Source organism: Ovis canadensis, chromosome 15, assembly GCF_042477335.2.
Source record: "Ovis canadensis isolate MfBH-ARS-UI-01 breed Bighorn chromosome 15, ARS-UI_OviCan_v2, whole genome shotgun sequence".
In the NCBI taxonomy this organism is placed as follows: domain Eukaryota; kingdom Metazoa; phylum Chordata; class Mammalia; order Artiodactyla; family Bovidae; genus Ovis; species Ovis canadensis.
Window position 1 is genome coordinate 59,650,134 of NC_091259.1, and position 18,403 is coordinate 59,668,536.

General features: G+C 45.4%; 1 long non-coding RNA gene across 1 annotated transcript; it reads left to right on the forward strand.

Moving 5' to 3' along the window:
* Positions 1-210: 210 nt before the first annotated feature.
* On the forward strand, positions 211-2,021 carry LOC138420017 (uncharacterized). Its single transcript, XR_011249154.1, has 2 exons — positions 211-282; positions 422-2,021. It is a non-coding gene; the product is annotated as an uncharacterized lncRNA (long non-coding RNA).
* Positions 2,022-18,403: the final 16,382 nt, after the last annotated feature.

The window sequence follows — 18,403 nt, forward strand, 5'->3', positions numbered from 1 at the left end:
TCCCTGACTTCACACTGATTAGCTTCCTTCTCCCACCCCCTGCATTGGAAGCATGGAATCCTAACCACTGAACTACCAAGGAAGTCCCGCTATAATACTTTGAGATCACTTTGGGGGACCTTGAAGGGATCTGTTGATTTCCCAGGGCTGACACAAGGAAGCTCCAGCTGAGGGGAAAACTCTGGATTATAACCAAAGGATGATTATCAGTTTTTTTCTAGAGCCATGCCTTTCCCTCTTGGATTGTTTCTGAAAGACGACATCTCAGAATTGGAGCAAAGGGTAAGATGATCTTTTTAGCTCTGGACCTATCTCCACTACCAGAAAAGCTGCCCAGTTTTCAGCAGCAGCTCTAACAGATGCTCCTGCCTCCTTCCCCCTACCTTTTCCCCACCAATCCCTTCACTTCATTGAATTACAGGTGGAGATTGAAGCCCAGAAAAGGGCATGTCCAGCCCAGGATCCCTCATCAAGGAAGGACTCTGACTTCTGTCAGGAACCTGCAGATTCTCATGTGGTCAAACCACAGGAAGGACACTCCCAGAACTGCCTGTCACAGGGAGAAGGCTGAGGGACTGGGGCGTGGGGCAGAGGGCAGGAGTCCAGCCCCACACTGTGCCCTATCACAGTGGCCTCTGCAGTGTAGATCTGTCTGCTCACCTCTCCAGGATTGTCTGTCCTTCCAGCTCATTTCTCAAACTGGGTTTCTAGCCTCAGTCCTGAGTGTCTGCAAAATCATTACCTGAATTTCAGAATGTTATACATTCACTTTAATTAATGGACTAAACAAGTACTTCCCTGGTGATCCAGTGGATAAAAATTCACCAAGCAGTGCACGGGACTTGAGTTCAATCCCTGGTTGGGGAACTAAGATCCCACGTGCCACGGGGCAACTAAGCCTGAGCACAGCAACTACTGAGTCTGCAGGCCACAACTAGAGAGTCCATGCACCACAACGAAAGATCCCAAATGACACAACAAAGATCCTGTGTCACAACTAAAATGCATGCGTGTGTGCTAAGTTGCTTCAGTTGTGTTTGACTCTTTGCAACCCTGTGAACCATAGACCACCAGGCTTCTCTGTCCATGGGATTCTCCAAGCAAGAATACGGGAGTGGCTCTCCTCCACAGGATCTTCCCAACCCAGGGATCAAACACGCATCTCTTACCTCTCCTACATTGGGAGGTGGGTTATTTACTACCACCAGCGCCACTTGGGAAGTTCACAACTAAGATGCAGCCAAATAAATAAATATTTTTTAAAATAATAATAATCTAAACAAATTGACGGGCTTCCCAGATGGCTCAGTGATAAAGAATTTACCTGCAACGCAGGAGGCTTGTGTTCAACCCCGGGGTCAGGAAGACCCCCTGGAGAAGGAAATGGCAACTTGCTCCAGTATTCTTGCCTGGGAAATCACATGGATAGAGGAGCCTGGCAGGCTACAGTCCATGGGGTTGTGAAAGGGTTGGGTGTGGTTTAGCAACTAAACAACAACAACAAACAAATTGACAGGAGAATATCCTGGCTTGGCTGGAATGTAGAACATCTGATAAAACAGGCATCAGTCTCCTGCACTGAGAAAGAAAAACTGAGTGGAGGAATCAGTTTTCCTGACTTCAGACTATACTATACTACATAGCTAGTCATCAAAACAGTATGGTGTGTGTGTCAGCCACTCAGTCATGTCTGACTCTTTGTGACCCTATGGACTATAATACAGCTCGCCAGGCTCCTCTGCCTCTGTCCATGGGGATTCTCCAAGCAAGAATACTGGAGTGGGTTGCCATACCCTCCTCTAGCAAACAGTATGGTACTGGCACAAAAATAGACACACAGATCAATGGAACAGGATAGAAAACCTAGAAATAAGTCCATGCACCTATGGTCAATGAATCTATGACAAAAGAGGCAAGTTCACACAATGTTGGAAAGACAGTCTCTTCAATAATGGTGAAAACTGGACAGCTACATGTAAAAAAAACTGGACAGCTACATGTAAAAAAAAAAAAGAAAGAAATTAGATCATTCTTTAACTACAGTCACAAAAATAAGCTCAAAATGGTTTAAAGATCTAAATGTGAGACCGGACACTATGAAATTCCTAGAGGAAAACACAGGCAGAACACTCTGACATAAATTGCAGCACTATCTTTTCTATCCATCTCTCAGAATAGTGGAAATAAAAACAAACAAATGGGACCTACTTAAGCTCAAATTTTTTGCACAGCAAAGGAAACAACAAAATGAAAAGACACACAGAGTGGGAGAAAACATTTGCAAATGATGTGATCAATATGGGATTAATCTCCAAAATCTATAAACAGCTCATGATGCTTAACAGCAACAAAACAACTCACTCAAAAAAAATGGGCAGAAGACATAAATAGACATCTCTTCAAAGAAGACATACAAATGGCCAATAGGCACATGAAAAGATGTTCAACATCACTAATTATTCAGTTCAGTTCAGTTCATTTCAGTCGCTCAGTCATGTCTGACTCTTTGTGACCCCATGAATCGCAGCACGTCAGACCTCCCTGTCCATCACCAACTCCCGGAGTTCACTCAGACTCAAGTCCATCGAGTCGTTGATGCCATCCAGCCATCTCATCCTCGGTCGTCCCCTTCTCCTCCTGCCCCCAATCCCTCCTAGCATCACAGTCTTTTCCAATGAGTCAACTCTTCGCATGAGGTGGCCAAAGTACTGGAGTTTCAGCTTTAGCATCATTCCTTCCAAAGAAATCCCAGGGTTGATCTCCTTCAGAATGGACTGGTTGGATCTCCTTGCAGTCCAAGGGACCCTCAAGAGCCTTCTCCAACACCACAGTTCAAAAGCATCAAATCTTTGGTGCTCAGCTTTCTTCACAGTTCAACTCTCACATCCATACATGACCACTGGAAAAACCATAGCCTTGACTAGATGCTAATTATTAGAGGAATACAAATCAAAACTACAATGAGATAGCACCTTACACCAGCCAGAATGGCTATCATCAAAAAATCCACAAACAATAAATGCTGGAAAGGATATGAACAGAAGGGAACATTCCAATATTGTTAGTGGGAATGTAAATTGGTACAGCTGCTATGGAGAACAGTATGGAGGTTCCTTAAAAAAACTAAAAATAGAGCTACCATATACCCTGCAATCCCACTCCTGAGCATTTATCCAGAAAAAAACGTGATCCGAAAAGATACACGCACCTCGATATTCATTGCAGCACTGTTAACAACAGCCAAGACATGGAAGTAACCTAAATGTCCATCAAAAGAGGAGTGGATAAAGAAGATGTGGTACCTATATACAATGGAATATTACTCAACCATTAAAAAGAATGAGATAATGCCATTTGCAGCAACATGAATGAACCTAGAGAGTGTTATACTGAGTGAAGTAAGTCAGACAGAGAAGTATCATAAGTCAGACAAGACATCCTTTACATGTGAAATCTAAAAAGAAATGATACAAATGAACTTATTTACAAAGCAGCAACAGACTCAAAGACTTCCAGAATAAACTATAGTTGCTTGTATACTGCTATAGTTAAAATGGATAATCAATAAAGACCTACTGTATACCATATGGAACTCTGCTCAGTGTTATATGGCAGCCTGGATAAGAGAGCCATTTGGGGGAGAGTGGATACATGTATATGTATGGCTGAGTCCCTTTGCTGAAGCTGTTCACAATATTCTTTGTTAATCAGCTATGAAAGTGAAAGTGTTAGTAGGTCAGTCATGTCTAACTCTGCGATCCCATGGACTGCACCCCACCAGGTTCCTCTGTCCATGGAATTTTCCAGGCAAGAATACTGGAGTGGATAGTCATTCTCTTCTCCAGGAGATCTTCCTGACCCAGGAATCTAACCCACAGACCCACATCTCCTGCATTGCAAGCAGATTCTTTACTGTCTGAGCCACAAGGGAAGCCCTAATCACCTGAACCCCAACACAAAATAAAAAGTTTAAAAAATAATGACAAAATAAATTAAGCAGCAAAAACAAAATAAAGAAACAAACCAAAAAATCAGGCATCGGTGCCCATGTCTGGGTTTATCAGCAAACTGGCTCCAAAGAATCCCGCAAGGCCACACTGAACTTCAGTACAGTGTCTCAAACTGACATAAGGTTGAGACTCACTGCACTAGCTAAAAGGCTTATTTCCTTCCTGCAGGATTCTGGGCAGAGAAAGAAGGTGCTCAGTAGGGTTCAGAAGACCCAGGTTCTAATATTGTTTCTGTTCCCAGCTCATTGAATAACTCTGGACAACTCCCTCCCCACATCTAGGTCTAGGTCTAGGCGTCTTCATTAATTAAAATAGTTAATTTGTGTTAGACAATTCCCACGTCCCCTTCTGGCTGACATGACAGGGTTCCAAATCATGATGAATTACAATCTTATCCCCACCCACCCTTGACCCCAGACCCCACACAGGCCATCCCAACCCCATCTCTGAGGCCAGTGCTGCACCAGGCTGGTAGGTGGAAACAGAGGCAGAGAAGTGGAGCCTGGGGTAGGGGGAGAGGGGGTTTCAGATAGAGAAACATCCTGAGGGAGTTTGGAAATTATCAGGAAGAAAGCCACCAGGCCAAATAGAGCTCTCACAACCAGCCAGGCTGTCAGCTAAGACCCACCCTGGAAGGCCTGGAGGCTTCTCCCAAGGTGGTAGGATTCCATATTCTGGGCTCCTGAGAGGTCTGGGCACCTTTGCCCTAACCTGTGTAAGATCTCCTCTAAAAAGCTGGCTTAAAACTCAACATTCAGAAAACTAAGATCATGGCATCCGGTCCCATCACTTCATGGCAAATAGATAGGAAACAATGGAAACAGTGACAGACTTTATTTTCTTGGTCTCCAAAATCACTGAAGATGGTGACTTCAGCCATGAAATTAAAAGACACTTGCTCCTTGGAAGAAGAGCTATGACCAACCTAGACAGCATATTAAAAAGCAGAGACATTACTTTGCCAACAAAGGTCCATCTAATCAAAGCTATGGTTTTTCTAGTAGTTATGTATGGATGTGAGAATTGGACCGTAAAGAAAGCTGAGCACCAAAGAACTGATGCTTTCGAACTGTGGTGCTGGAGAAGACTCTTGAGAGTTCCTTGGACTGCAAGGAGATCAAACCAGTCTGTCCTAAAGGAAATCAGTCCTGAATATTCATTGAAAGGACTGATGCTGAAATTGAAGCTCCAGTGCTTTGACCACCTGATTGGGAGAACTGACTTTTTGCAAAAGACCCAGATTCTGGGAAAGACTGAAGGCAGGAGGAGAAGGGGACAACAGAGAATAAGATGGTTGGACGGCATCACCAACTCAATGGACGAGTCTGAACAAGCTCTAGGAGTTGGTGATAAGACAGGGAAGCCTGGCATGCTGCAAAGAGTCAGACACGACTGAGCGACTGAACTAAACTGAACTGAAGGTTCCTAAACAGGCCATCCCCTATTGTCCCACCCCATCCCTCCATCCAAGGACCCAGAACCATCCTCTACTATACCCTCCCCCCATCCCAGCTCACACTGGGTCTTTAGGACACAGAGGCCCCCAAACAGTATGAGAGCTACCTCCTTATGACTAGACCACCTCCCTCTAACTCCTACCCCTTAGGCTTGCCCAACTTTCATAGATTGCTTGGATTTCAAATTGGGGGTCCCTTACATCAGGAAGCACTCCAAGATTTCCCCACCCCTGAGGTCAGGGCCTTGCTGTTTGACCTCTGGGGCTGGGAATGGTTCTATTAAAACTTTTTCACTTTGCTGGGAAATTAAGGCCAGGGAATTTTAGGCCTGCAAGAGCAGCTAGAGTAGGAGGAGATGTCTGTTCTCTAGGCCCCTGACCTTGGCCCCAGACTCCCTACTCTCCAAATCAAAATTCCCCAGCGCCTCAGGCAGGCTTTGCCTCTTGGTGTCAGTTGGTTGACTGGATAAACTCCTCTGGGCATCCTACTGTCTGAGCTATCGGTTTGTCTTGCCTTGTCATCCTGTGCCTGAAGGGGTCTCCTGAGGACACAGGCTGGAAAAATGATTAGGGACATTGTGAGTTGGGAGGAGAAGTCATGATGGAGGGGGCATGGCTGGAGGAGGAAGTATATGGGCAGGGAAGTGCTTGGGGATAGGGACATCCCTACCACATCTAGAAGGAAGTGGCTGCCTCTGCACCTGGGTGTGGGACCATCCTAGTTTGCTTTTTTTTTTTAACTTTCAATTTTTATTTTGCATTGAAATAGAGCAGATTAACAATGTGATAGATTTGGGTGGACAGCAAAGGGACTCAGCCATACATATACATGTGTCCATTCTCCCCCAAACTCCCTTCCTATCCAGGCTGCCACATAACATTGAGCAGAGTTCCCTGGGGACTATCCTAGTTTTGATTCCTAGTGACTTGGGCCCCACCATGGCCCAGATGAAGAGGCTTCTAGAGCCAGGAAGCTACAGATTATCTCCTCCCAGAGAAACACTGCCATCCCCAACGTGGTCTGTTCTCAACATCCCAGCCCAGGAGAGAGCACTGGGCAGTGAGTTATGAAAGTGTGTTGCTTTGGGCAGGGCATGCCTCCTCTCTGGGTGGCTTCATGAAGTCTAGGTGAGGAGCTGTCAGTGGCTGACTGGAGACAAGAGGGGCTGGTGAGATGTTGGGGTGGGGTGCTCATGTGTGAGGATACTTTGGTCTCTCCTTCCCTGTCTGCCCCACCTAGAGGTCCCTGAAGTCTTTCTGAGGAATTTGGTGGCACAGTGTAAAACTGAAACAGGAGGGAAGTGGGCAAGGCATAACCCTTAAAAGAATGACATAACCTGAGGACATGACATAGACTAATTAGAACCAAATAGGTCCAAGATCAAACCAGTCAATCCCTAAAGAAATCAACCCTGAATATTCCTTAGAAGGACTGATGCTGAAGCTGAAGCTCCAATACTTTGGCCATCTGATTCGAAGAGCCAACTCATTGGAAAAGACCTTGATGCTGAGAAAAATTGAAGGTGGGAGGAGAAGGGGGTGACAGAGGATGAGATGGTTAGATAGCATCACTGACTCAATGAACATGAATCTGAGCAAACTCTGGGAGATAGTGAAGAACAGGGAAGCCTGACATGCTGCAGTCCATGGGGTCATAAAGAGTTGGACATGACTTAGCAATCGAACAATAACAACATAAAAAATGACCACCGCATACCCTGGTACCTGTCTCGCCTTCTGAGGTGGACTACACTTTGTCTGTGCAGTGTGTTTTTCTCTAAATAAATCCACTTACCTATGATTTTGTCTCTCACTGAATTCTTTCTGCAATGAGATGGCAAGAACCAGAGCTTCATTAAGTCCCGAAGCCAGGTGTGTGATCTCAGTTAAATGACTGTGGGTTCCAGTCCCAACTGGATTCCATGGTTTCAAAATGTCCCTGACTCATGGCTGCTTCTGTTCTAGAGTGCTAAGTGGAGGAGGCTGGGTGTAACAGGAGGAAGCTTCTTGTTCTTTGTCCTTGAGGAAGGACTTAGCCAGCCAACTTGGAGGAGGCTCTCTCTGTTTTAGCAGCCACTTGAGGTTATCATATGTAAACAGCGCCTGGCAGAACAAAACAGAATCCTTGTGGCCTGACAAAGGCTATCTCTCACAAGATCCAATGGAATGCAGAGTTGAGGAGGAAGGCAACACATTTATAGGGGACAAAGGAGCTTCCAAAGCAGAGCAAAGGCTAATAGAGTTTTGCCATAGCAAAACTGGCAAACTGGTCATAGCAAACACCCTCTTCCAACAACACAAGAGAAGACTCTACACATGGACATCACTGAAATCAGATTGATTATATTCTTTGCAGCCAAAGATGGAGAAACTCTATACAGTCAGCAAAAACAAGACTGGGAGCTGACTGTGGCTCAGATCATGAACACCTTATTGCCAAATTCAGACTTAAATTGAAGAAAGTAGGAAAACCACTAGACCATTCAGGTATGACGTAAATCAAATACCTTAATATTATACAGTAGAAGTGAGAAATAGATTCAAGGGGTTAGATCTGATAGAGTGCCGGATGAACTATGGACAGAGGTTCATGACATTGTACAGGAGGCAGGGAGCAAGACCATCCCCAATAAAAAGAAATGCAAACAAGAAAAAATGGCTATCTGAGGAGGCCTTACAAATAGCTGAGAAAGGAAGAGAAGTGAAAAGCAAAGGAGGAAAGGACAGATATACCCATCTGAATGCAGAGTTCCAAAAAATAGCAAGGAGAGATAAGAAAGCCTTCCTCAGTGATCAATGCAAAGAAATAAAGGAAAATAATAGAATGGGAAAGACTAGAGATCTCTTCAAGAAAATTAGAGATAGCAAGGGAACATTTCATGCAAAGAAGGGCACAATAAAGGACAGAAATGGTATGGACCTAACAGAAGCCAATGATACCAAGAAGAGGTGACAAGAATACACAGAAGAACTATACAAAAGAGATCTTCACAACCCAGATAATCACAATGGTGTGATCACTCACCTAGAGCCAGACATCCTGGAATGCGAAGTCAAGTGGACTGTAGGAAGCATCACTATGAACAAAGCTAGTGGAGGTGATGGAATTCCAGTTGAGCTATTTCAAACCCTAAAAGATGATGCTGTGAAAGTGCTGCACTCAATATGCCAGCAAATTTGGAAAACTCAGCAGTGGCCACAGGACTGGAAAAGGTCAGTTTTCATTCCAATCCCAAAGAAAGGCAATGCCATAGAATGCCCCAACTACCACACAGTTGTACTCATCTCACACGATAGTAATGCTCAAAATTCTCCAAGCCAGGCTTCAGCAATACATGAACCATGAACTTCCAGATGTTCAAACTGGATTTAGAAAAGGCAGAAGAACCAAATTGCCAAACATCTGCTGGATCGTTGAAAAAGTAAGAAAGTTCCAGAAAAACATCTGCTTTATTGACTATGCCAAAGCCTTTGACTGTGTGGATCACAACAAACTGTGGAAAATTCTAAAGGAGATAGGAATACCAGACCACCTGACCTGCCTCTTGAGAAATCTGTATGCAGGTCAGGAAGCAACAATTCAAACTGGACATGGAAAAACAGACTGGTTCCAAATTGTGAAAGGAGTACATCAGGGCTGTATATTGTCACTCTGCTTATTTAACTTATATGCAGAGTACATCATGAGAAACACTGGGCTGGAAGAAGCACAAGCTGGAATCAAGATTGCCAGGAGAAGTATCAATAACCTCAGATATGCAGATGACATCACCCTTATGGCAGAAAGCAAAGAAGAACTAAAGAGTCTCTTGATGAAAGTGAAAGAGGAGAGTGAAAAAGTTGGCTTAAAACTCAACATTCAGAAAACCAAGATCATGGTATCCAGTCCCTTCACTTCATGGCAAATAGATGGGAAAACAGTGACAGACTTTATTTTGGGGGGCTCCAAAATCACTGCAGAAGGTGACTGCAGCCATGAAATTAAAAGACACTTGCTCCTTGGAAGAAAAGTTATGACCAATCTAGACAGCATATTAAAAAGCAGAAACATTACTTTGCCAACAAAAGTCCATCTAGTCAAGCCTATGGTTTTTCTAGCAGTTATGTATGGATGTGAGAATTGGACTGTAAAGAAAGCTGAGCACCAAAGAATTGATACTTTTGAACTGCAGTGTTGGAGAAGACTCTTGAGAGTCCCTTGGACAGCAAGGAGATCCAACCAGTCCATCCTAAAGGAAATCAGTCCTGAATATTCATTGGAAGGACTGATGCTAAAGCTGAAACTCCAATACTTTGGCCACCTGATGCGAAGAACTGACTCATTTGAGAATACCCTGATGCTGGAAAAGATTGAAGGCAAGAGGAGAAGGGGACAACAGACGATTAGATGGTTGGATGGCATCAGCGATTCAATGGACATGAGTTTGAGTAAGCTCCGGGAGTTGGTGATGGACAGGGAGGCCTGGCACGCTGCAGTCCAAGTGGTCTCAAAGAGTTGTTATGACTGAGCGACTGAACTGAACTGAAGAAGCTTCCAGAATGCTGGTGGAAGAAGGCCCAGCCCCTTCCCTTGTGAGGTTCAGAAGTACTCAACTCTCTCTCAAGACAGCTATCCCCAGTAAGCTCCACTGCTCAGTGGGGTAAGGACCCCTGGGTCTCCCAGGGGAACTCAGTGGTATGAGAGAGGGGACTTGTGCTGGTGGTTGTGTGTTCCTAGCTGCTGGGCTTCTGAGCAGTGGGTGGAACAAACCTGGAGCTCAGCACTAACCTTGTTTGAAATCAGTTAATCCCTGAGGTGTGTGAGCAGTCTGATGAGGTGGGAGAAACAGCCTCTAGAGGGACAGTCTTACAAATAAAACCTGCTATTAATAAGGCCTTGTGGGAGTCTAAGCGATTATTGGGGTGGGGTGGGGGAATGTGATTGTAATTTGTATCCTAAGTTGATGGAGTAATCATACCAGTTCCACACAGTTCTCAACTTCCTGAGGCAGCGTGAGGAGGACCAGACAAATGTATTATCCCTCTGCACACAAGTCAGCTCAAGAGAACCCTGGGAAATGGGAGGGAAAGCCAACTCTGGGCCTCTTCCTGCACTTCACTTCCTGCAGGTCCTTCTCAGGTACCCTTCAAGAGCTCCCAGCTGCTCTTCATCCTCAAGATTCCACCATGCCCCCTCCCCCAGGTCTATACCCCAGGATTGTACTCAGGTATTCAGGTTGTCTCCCTCTATCAAACTTATCCAGCCTAGGTCCAGATCCCTCTGAACCACACTGGGGACAGACCAAAGCAACTTAAGGAGTTGATGGTGCTAGTAGGTTAATCTACCCACTAGAGTTTCACATACATCCCTTCCCTGATTCCATTCACATTTTACCAGGGATCTTACTTCAAAAGGCAATCATCTGAGCAATCAGTTCAGTTCAGTCACTCAGTCGAGTCCAACTCTTTGCGACCCCATGAATCGCAGCATGCCAGGCCTCCCTGTCAGTATCACCAACTCCCGGAGTTCACTCAGACTCACATCCATCGAGTCGGTGATGCCATCCAGCCATCTCGTACTCTGTCGCCCCCTTCTCCTCCTGCCCCCAAACCCTCCCAGCGTCAGAGTCTTTTCCAATGAGTCAACTCTTCGCATGAGGTGGCCAAAGTACTGGAGTTTCAGCTTTAGCAGCATTCCTTCCAAAGAACACCCAGGGCTGATCACCTACAGAATGGACTGGTTGGATCTCCTTGCAGTCCAAGGGACTCTCAAGAGTCTTCTCCAATACCACAGTTCAAAGCATATCTGAGCAATAGGTTGTTGGAATGTACCACCTCAACAGTCTTTCGGCACTGTTGTGCAAAGGTGTGATTCTGTACTGCTGGAGTTTTAAGAACCTTGAAACAAATGTTTGGGAAGATATTTTCTTTTTATATATGTAAATCAAATTTTGTTTGTTTGCACTGGCTGTTTGTTGCTGCACACGGGCTGTCTCTAGTTGTGTGGTGCGCGGGCTTCTCATTGTGGTGGCTTCTCTTGTCATGCAGCATGAGCTCTAGGCATGCAGATTTCAGTAGCTGTGGCGCCTGGGCTCCGTGGTTGCAGCTCGAGGGCTCTGGAGCCCTGGTCCAGTAGTTATGGTGCACAGGCTCCGTTGTCTCGCGGCATGTGGGATCTTTCCAGAGGAAGGATGGAACCCATGTCCCCTGCATTGGCATGTGGAGTTTTATCCTCTGTACCACCAGGGAAACCCTGGGAAGGTATTTTCTTGTCAAATAGGCACCCTCTGCTAACCCACAAAGATAGCATTTTTCTGCCTACACATGAGCCAGCCCAGATGAGGCCCAGCCCCAGCTCTGACCTTCAGTTCCCCTGGCCAAGATGCTAAATTCAGATCCCTCATCAGTCATGAAGCAGGTTAGATCAGTCACCATAGGCACGTGCCTGGGCAACCAAATTTGCCTACAGTGAAATCCTGATTATGGAAGAGGAATCTTTAGCCTGTGATATTTTTCATGCCCAGCACAAAAATGAAAACATTTCTTCAAGACTACACTAGGAAGAAAAATAGAGACAAGCAGGATAAAGGATATGATAAGTGAATACAGCAAGGAACTGAATCAAACCTTCATTTAACCAGCCTGATTATCTATGCCCTGTATTTGCTAATTCATTCTTGCAATGAAGCAATCAATCTTCATTCATGTAATGAATGAATGAACCAGTCTTTATTCAAGCATATTGCATTTATTGGAACAACCAGTTAATTTAAATCTTTCACTTTCTTTCTGATTTCACAAATCAATCTGCATTTAGCAAACAAAGTACTAAGTAGTCATTCAGTCTTTATTTATTCCAAGGCAATATACAAAATATCAAAGCTCAGGACTGGAAGAGCCCTCACAGAGTACCTGGTTCAGCCAATTTAATCTTACAGGAACGCTCTCCATTGGAGCAACTCCGCCCCTGCACTAGGAGAGCTGGCAGTGGGTACGGGTAGAGACCATGTCCTCTGGGCTCCCTCCTTCCCTCGCCAGGCCCTTGTGGGTGATGTTCCCTCTTGGTTCCCTCTTTGTCTGTCTCTTCTAGTTACCCAGGCCTCAATCAGTCCAGGGCTCTCTCCTGGACTGGGAGTTGGATTCAGAGGCCATGACCCAGGTATGATGTGACCAGCTCTGAGGTAAGGGGACAGTCACCTCCAGTTCTGAACAGACCAAGCCACAGAGTGTTTGCTATGTCTGCTGTTTTGTGAAGGAGTCTCCCCTCCTCCTGTTCTACATGCTCCCCTGCCGCCCTCCCTTAGCTAAGGCTGAGCATCCCAATGGCAGCTGGTTTACAAACTTGCTGGAGGCTGCAGAGATGGCCAGGCCCAGAGCTCTTCCCAAGTTGGGGCAACAAGGCTTAGGTGGGCCCAGCATTCCCCACCCACCTTCTGAGGAAGGAGCCAAGCCATCAGCAGCAGGAGATGAGGCAGGAAGACAGAGAGAAGGGCTTGAGTCAGAACAGGAGGAGCAGAGGCTGAGGAAAAGAAGAGAACCGCTGCATCAGCTGGGCTGTGGGAACCAGGGACAGAAACAAACGGACCAATTTCAGCAGAAGAATAATTTCTTAAAAAGACTCCAGGTGACTTGCAGAAACTTCAGTTAGAGGGTGATTTAGTAGTGAGGTATACCTTTGATTCTAAAGAATTAAAACACATGGCAGGAATATATATAAACATATATATATTTGTTTCAGACAATTTAAAACCTCTCTTCCTCCCATGCCTTCTCAGGAAGCTATAACCAGGTAGTTCGAGGGTTTCTGGTTTGCTGAGAACAAAGTCTTAGTCAGGGTGATGGCCTTTCCTACACTAGATCACAGCCTTACATCATGGGTAAGGAAGAAAAGACCAGAGCAAACTGTGCTGCAAAAAAAGGAGGCAAGAAAAGAGGGTACGAGAGACCTTGGAAAAGAGAAAGGCTTGGGATCACTTGAGGGGAGAGAGAGTCATTTGATGTAAATCCTACTCCATCTCTAAACAGAAGTCTTCAATATGATGTCCATTTCTCACTAAGGCCTCGTGGTGAAGATTTCCTGCTTATGCTCAGTTGCCAAGTCATGTCTGACTCTTTGTGACCCCATGGACTATAGCCCACCAGGCTTCTCTGTCCATGGTTCTCTAGGCAAGAATACTGGAGTGGGTAGCCATTTCATTCTCCAGGGGATCTTTCCCACCCAGGGATTGAACCCATGTCCTACACTGGAAGGCAGATTCTTTACCACTGAGCCATCTGGGAAGCCCAGTGAAGATCTACTTTAGGATAATTGAGAGGAGTAGTGAGTCTTACTTGCTCCTTGGTGAGGTCCGTGAGTAGAGGCTGTGGTGGGAGGGCAGACACACCTGAAGTGCAATTTTGGACCCTGCCCGGGGCTTTTTTTTTTTTTACACTTTATTTATTTACTTTTGGTTGTGCTGGGTCTTCACTGCTGCCAGGGCTTCTCTTCAGATGTGGAGTGCGGGCTTCTCATGGTGGTGGCTTCTCTTGTTTCAGAGCATGGGCTTTAGGGTAGGCAGGCTTCAGTAGCTGCCTGCCTGGGGCTTTTGATAGGAAGTTAAATTCTCAACTTACTATGGATTTCAATCATTACCCTAAGTAAAGAGCCAAACATACAACATTGTCCCTACAGTTAACATTACTCTATTGTGGACTTAGGAGAGGGTAAATCTCACGTTGAGTGTTCTTGAGTTGAGTTCAGTTCAATCACTCAGTCATGTCTGACTCTTTGCGACCCCATGAATCACAGCACGCCAGGCCTCCCTGTCCATCACCAACTCCCGGAGTCCACCCAAACTCACGTGCATCGAGTTGGTGATGTCATCCAGCCATCTCATTCTCTATCCTCCCTTCTCCTCCTGCCCTCAATCCCTCCCAGCAGCAGAGTCTTTTCCAATGAGTCAGCTCTTTGCATCAAGTAGCCAAAGTATTGGAGTTTCAGCCTCAGCATCAGTCCTTCCAATGAACACCCAGGACTGTTCTCCTTTAGGATGGACTGGTTGGATCTCCTTGCAGTCCAAGGGACTCTCAAGAGTCTTCTCCAACAGCACAGTTCAAAAGCAACAATTCTTCGGCACTCAGCTTCTTCACAGTCCAACTCTCACATCCATACACAACCACTGGAAAAACCATAGCCTCGAGTAGACGGACCTTTGTTGGCAAAGTAATATCTCTGCTTTTGAATATGTTATCTAGGTTGGTCATAACTTTTCTTCCAAGGAGTAAGCATCTTTTAATTTCACGGCTGCAATCACCATCTGCAGTTCTTAGCAGTATAAAAATTAAAAAGTCAACATGCTACTCCCTCCCCACTGGTGCAAAAGTGCCAGTGTGGCCTGATTCAGCCCAAGTAGAGATGACCCTAGACTATTACCTCATTGCCAGAGGGAAGTTGTGGCTATGAGGTCAGCATTCTGGCCTGATCAAGAATGGAGTTTTCAAAAAGGTGTGGAAATAGAGGAACCCTCCTACACTGTTGGTGGGAATGTGACTTAGTGCAGCCACTATTGAGAACAGTATGGACTTTTCCTGAAAAAACTAAAAATAAAGTTGCTATATGATCCAGGAATCCCACTCCTGGGCACATACCTGGAGAAAACCATAATTCAAAAAGATACATACACCCCACTGTTCATAGCAGCACTATTCACAATAACCAAGACATGGAAGCAGCCTAAATGTCTATCAACAGGTGAATGGATAAAAAAGATGTAGTATATATATATGTAATGGAACATTACTCAGCCATAAAAAAGCATGAAATAATGCAGCATTGTGAATGGACTTAGAGATTATCTCTTTTTTGGCTGTACTGGGTCTTAGTTGAGGCAGCCAGGATCTTCGTTGTGGCATGTGGGGTCTAGTTCCCTGAACAAGGATTGAACCTGGGCCCCCTGCATTGGAAGCACAGGGTGTTAGCCACTGAGCCATCAGGGAAGTCCCAACACTATCATCGTAAGTGAAATAAGTCAGGCAGAGAACAACAAATATCATATGATATTGTTTATATGTAGACCGTAAAAAGAAAATGATACCGATGAACTCATTTACAAGAAAGAAACAGGCTCACAGACATAGTAAACAAACTTATGGTTACCAAAGGGGATAGCAAGGGTTGTTGTAGTTGTTCAGCCGCCAAGTCATGTCTGACTCATGGACAGTGAATATTTAGAGTTGATTTCCTACAATAGACTGGTTTGATCTCCTTGCAGTCCAAAGGATTCTCAAAGGGTGGGAGGAAATAAATTAGGAGCTTGGGATTAACATATACATGTATATATTAATTAATATAATACATGTATTAATATAATACTATATATATTAAAAACAGTAAACAACAAAGAATTACTGTATAGTACAAGGAACTATACTGAAGATGTTGTAATGCTGCTGCTGCTGCTAAGTCACTTCAGTCATGTTCGACTCTGTGTGACCCAATAGATGGCAGCCCACCAGGCTCCCCCGTCCCTGGGATTTCCAGGCAAGAACACTGGAGTGGGTTGCCACTTCCTTCTCCAGTGCAGGAAAGTGAAAAGTGAAAGTGAAGTCACTCAGTCGTGTCCGACTCTTAGCGACCCCATGGACTGCAGCCTACCAGGCTCCTCCGCCCATGGGATTTCCCAGGCAAGAGTACTGGAGTGGGGTGCCATTGTCTTCTCTGAATAAGTTGTAATAACCTATAATGAAAAAGAATCTGAAGAATATATATATTCTTTTGAATCACTTTACACACTTGAAACTAATAAATACCACCTTATAAATTAACTATAATGCAATTTTAAAAAGTAGATTGTTCAGAAAGTATATTAATCATAACCCTTTTGGTTGCAAATTACAGAAGTTCAACTCTAATGTGTTAATCAAATCAAGTAAAGAAAACCCAAAAACATAAAAGGAGAGGGTGGAATTATTGGCTCACAAAAATGTGAAAGTCAGGAATAGGGCTAACTTCAGGAATGGCTAGATCCAGGCTCCAAGAATTTGTCTCCATCTCACCACTCCACCTTCTTTGGTGTTGGCTTCTCTCTCAGTTTATGTCCCCCCATGAGGTGGCAAGATGACACCCTGAAGTACAATCAGGATATCATCAACACTACTGGAAAGAGCTTACTGTCCCGAGTCCTGCAGAAAGTACCAGGGTTGAGTCTTACAGGCCTTGCTGAGTTACTTCTCCAACCCTGGAGCAAGGAGGATGGGGTGACCCACACAAGAAATCCTTGCAATCAGAGCACAGGCAGGAAAATCTCCCAAAGGAAATCAAGGTGCTGATACCAGAAATGGGAATAGGGAAAATAGCAGTCCGTGAAAAACAGAGACGTGTACGCTTATGAAATGAGCTCAGAAGATTGATATCAAACCTTCTCCCCTAAACTTCCTTGTGTGACCCCAGGCTGTTTAATCCAACCCTGAAGGACATGTGACTTATTAAGAAACCAGAGTATCTCCAGGAAGGGGCAAGGTAGACTAGGGGAGATACCCTTGGCTGACTTGGCCCCCCACTCCCTCTCATCTCAGCCTTAGCTTCAGAGACAGGATTTCCTGGAGCTGGAGCTGTTTCTGTGGAGCTGACTGCTAGACAAGCACTGAAAACCTCTGGTCAAGGCTACATGCTACCAGAAAGGAGAGATATTTGCAGGGAGTGTAGCCCCTGGGACAAGAGAGTTGTGGTTAGAGCTTCCCAACAAAATGTTATGGGATGGTGGTGGGATAGAAAGAGAGAATTGGCAAAAATTAAGAGGTTTTAGGCTCTGGCTGGAAAAGTGCATGGCAACCCACTTCAATATTCTTGCCTGGAGAATCCCACGGACAGTGGAGCCTGGCAGGCTACAGTCCATAGCATCACAAACAGTCAGAAACGACTGAAGTGACTTAGCAGGCAGGCAGGCAGAGGCTCTGGCAGTAGGAACCAAACACGGATTCAAAGCTGCAATTCAGTGCCTTCAACTCTGTGCGAGAATGACCAGTGCCATTTAAAGTGGTGTGCAGTGATAAGGGGAGGTGCCAGGATTCATTTATCTTAAAGACAACAGAAAGGAGACAAGTGCTCCCCACGTGCCCTAAGACTGAAAAGACTTGTTCTATGAGCCATGAGCTGTAGGACAAGATGTACTTGGAGAATCTGGCCCTGCTAGAACAGATAACCATGGGTACAAGCGACAGGGAAACCTTACTGAAAAAGGCACAGACTCCCCAGATGCTGGATTGCCTACGCTGGATATTTTCCATTCCCTAGCCTTCCCTACTCTGCTCTCTGCCCCAGGAGGCTGACCCGGGTGGACTTAGTTAACAGAAGTGCTTGCTTCTGGCTTCAGGCTGGGCTTGGCCAATGGAGATCCCAGAAGGGAGGAGAGTGAGGGCAGGGTAATTTACTCCCTTGGCTCCCTTCTTGTGGCAGTGACTTGGGTTGGCTCTGTCCCTCACCTAAAGGTCACTGCTCCTCTCGAAGAGGCTGACTCTATGTGACTCTCTCATTCCAGGTTCTAGTAACTGCTCCTCACCCGCCTTGGCCATTCAGGCCATTCTGTTACTACCAGCTCCAGGTTATCGCACTTCACGTTCCCCTATACTCAGACTTCCCTGGTGGGCCCATGGTTAAGACTCCTCACTTCCACTGCAGGGGGCATGGGTTCCATCCCTGGTCCCCAGTTGGGGAAGTTTCACGTGTTGCACAGTGCAGCCAAAAAGAAAAAAAAAATTTTTTTCATGAAAGAAAGAAAAGAAACCTCCTCCATTTTCCACTGAGTGGGCCATCTGGGTCTTGCTGGGCCCCTAAATGATGCTATCTCTGAAATTCTCCCTGTTAACTGAGTGGGAGGAAGAAGAATGGGAGGTGAGTTGGGCAGTCCTCAGAGAATAAGAAAGAGCAGCAGAGTTCTGGCTAGAGGAGCCGGTGCCAACTGGGGAGGCAGAAGGGATGCTG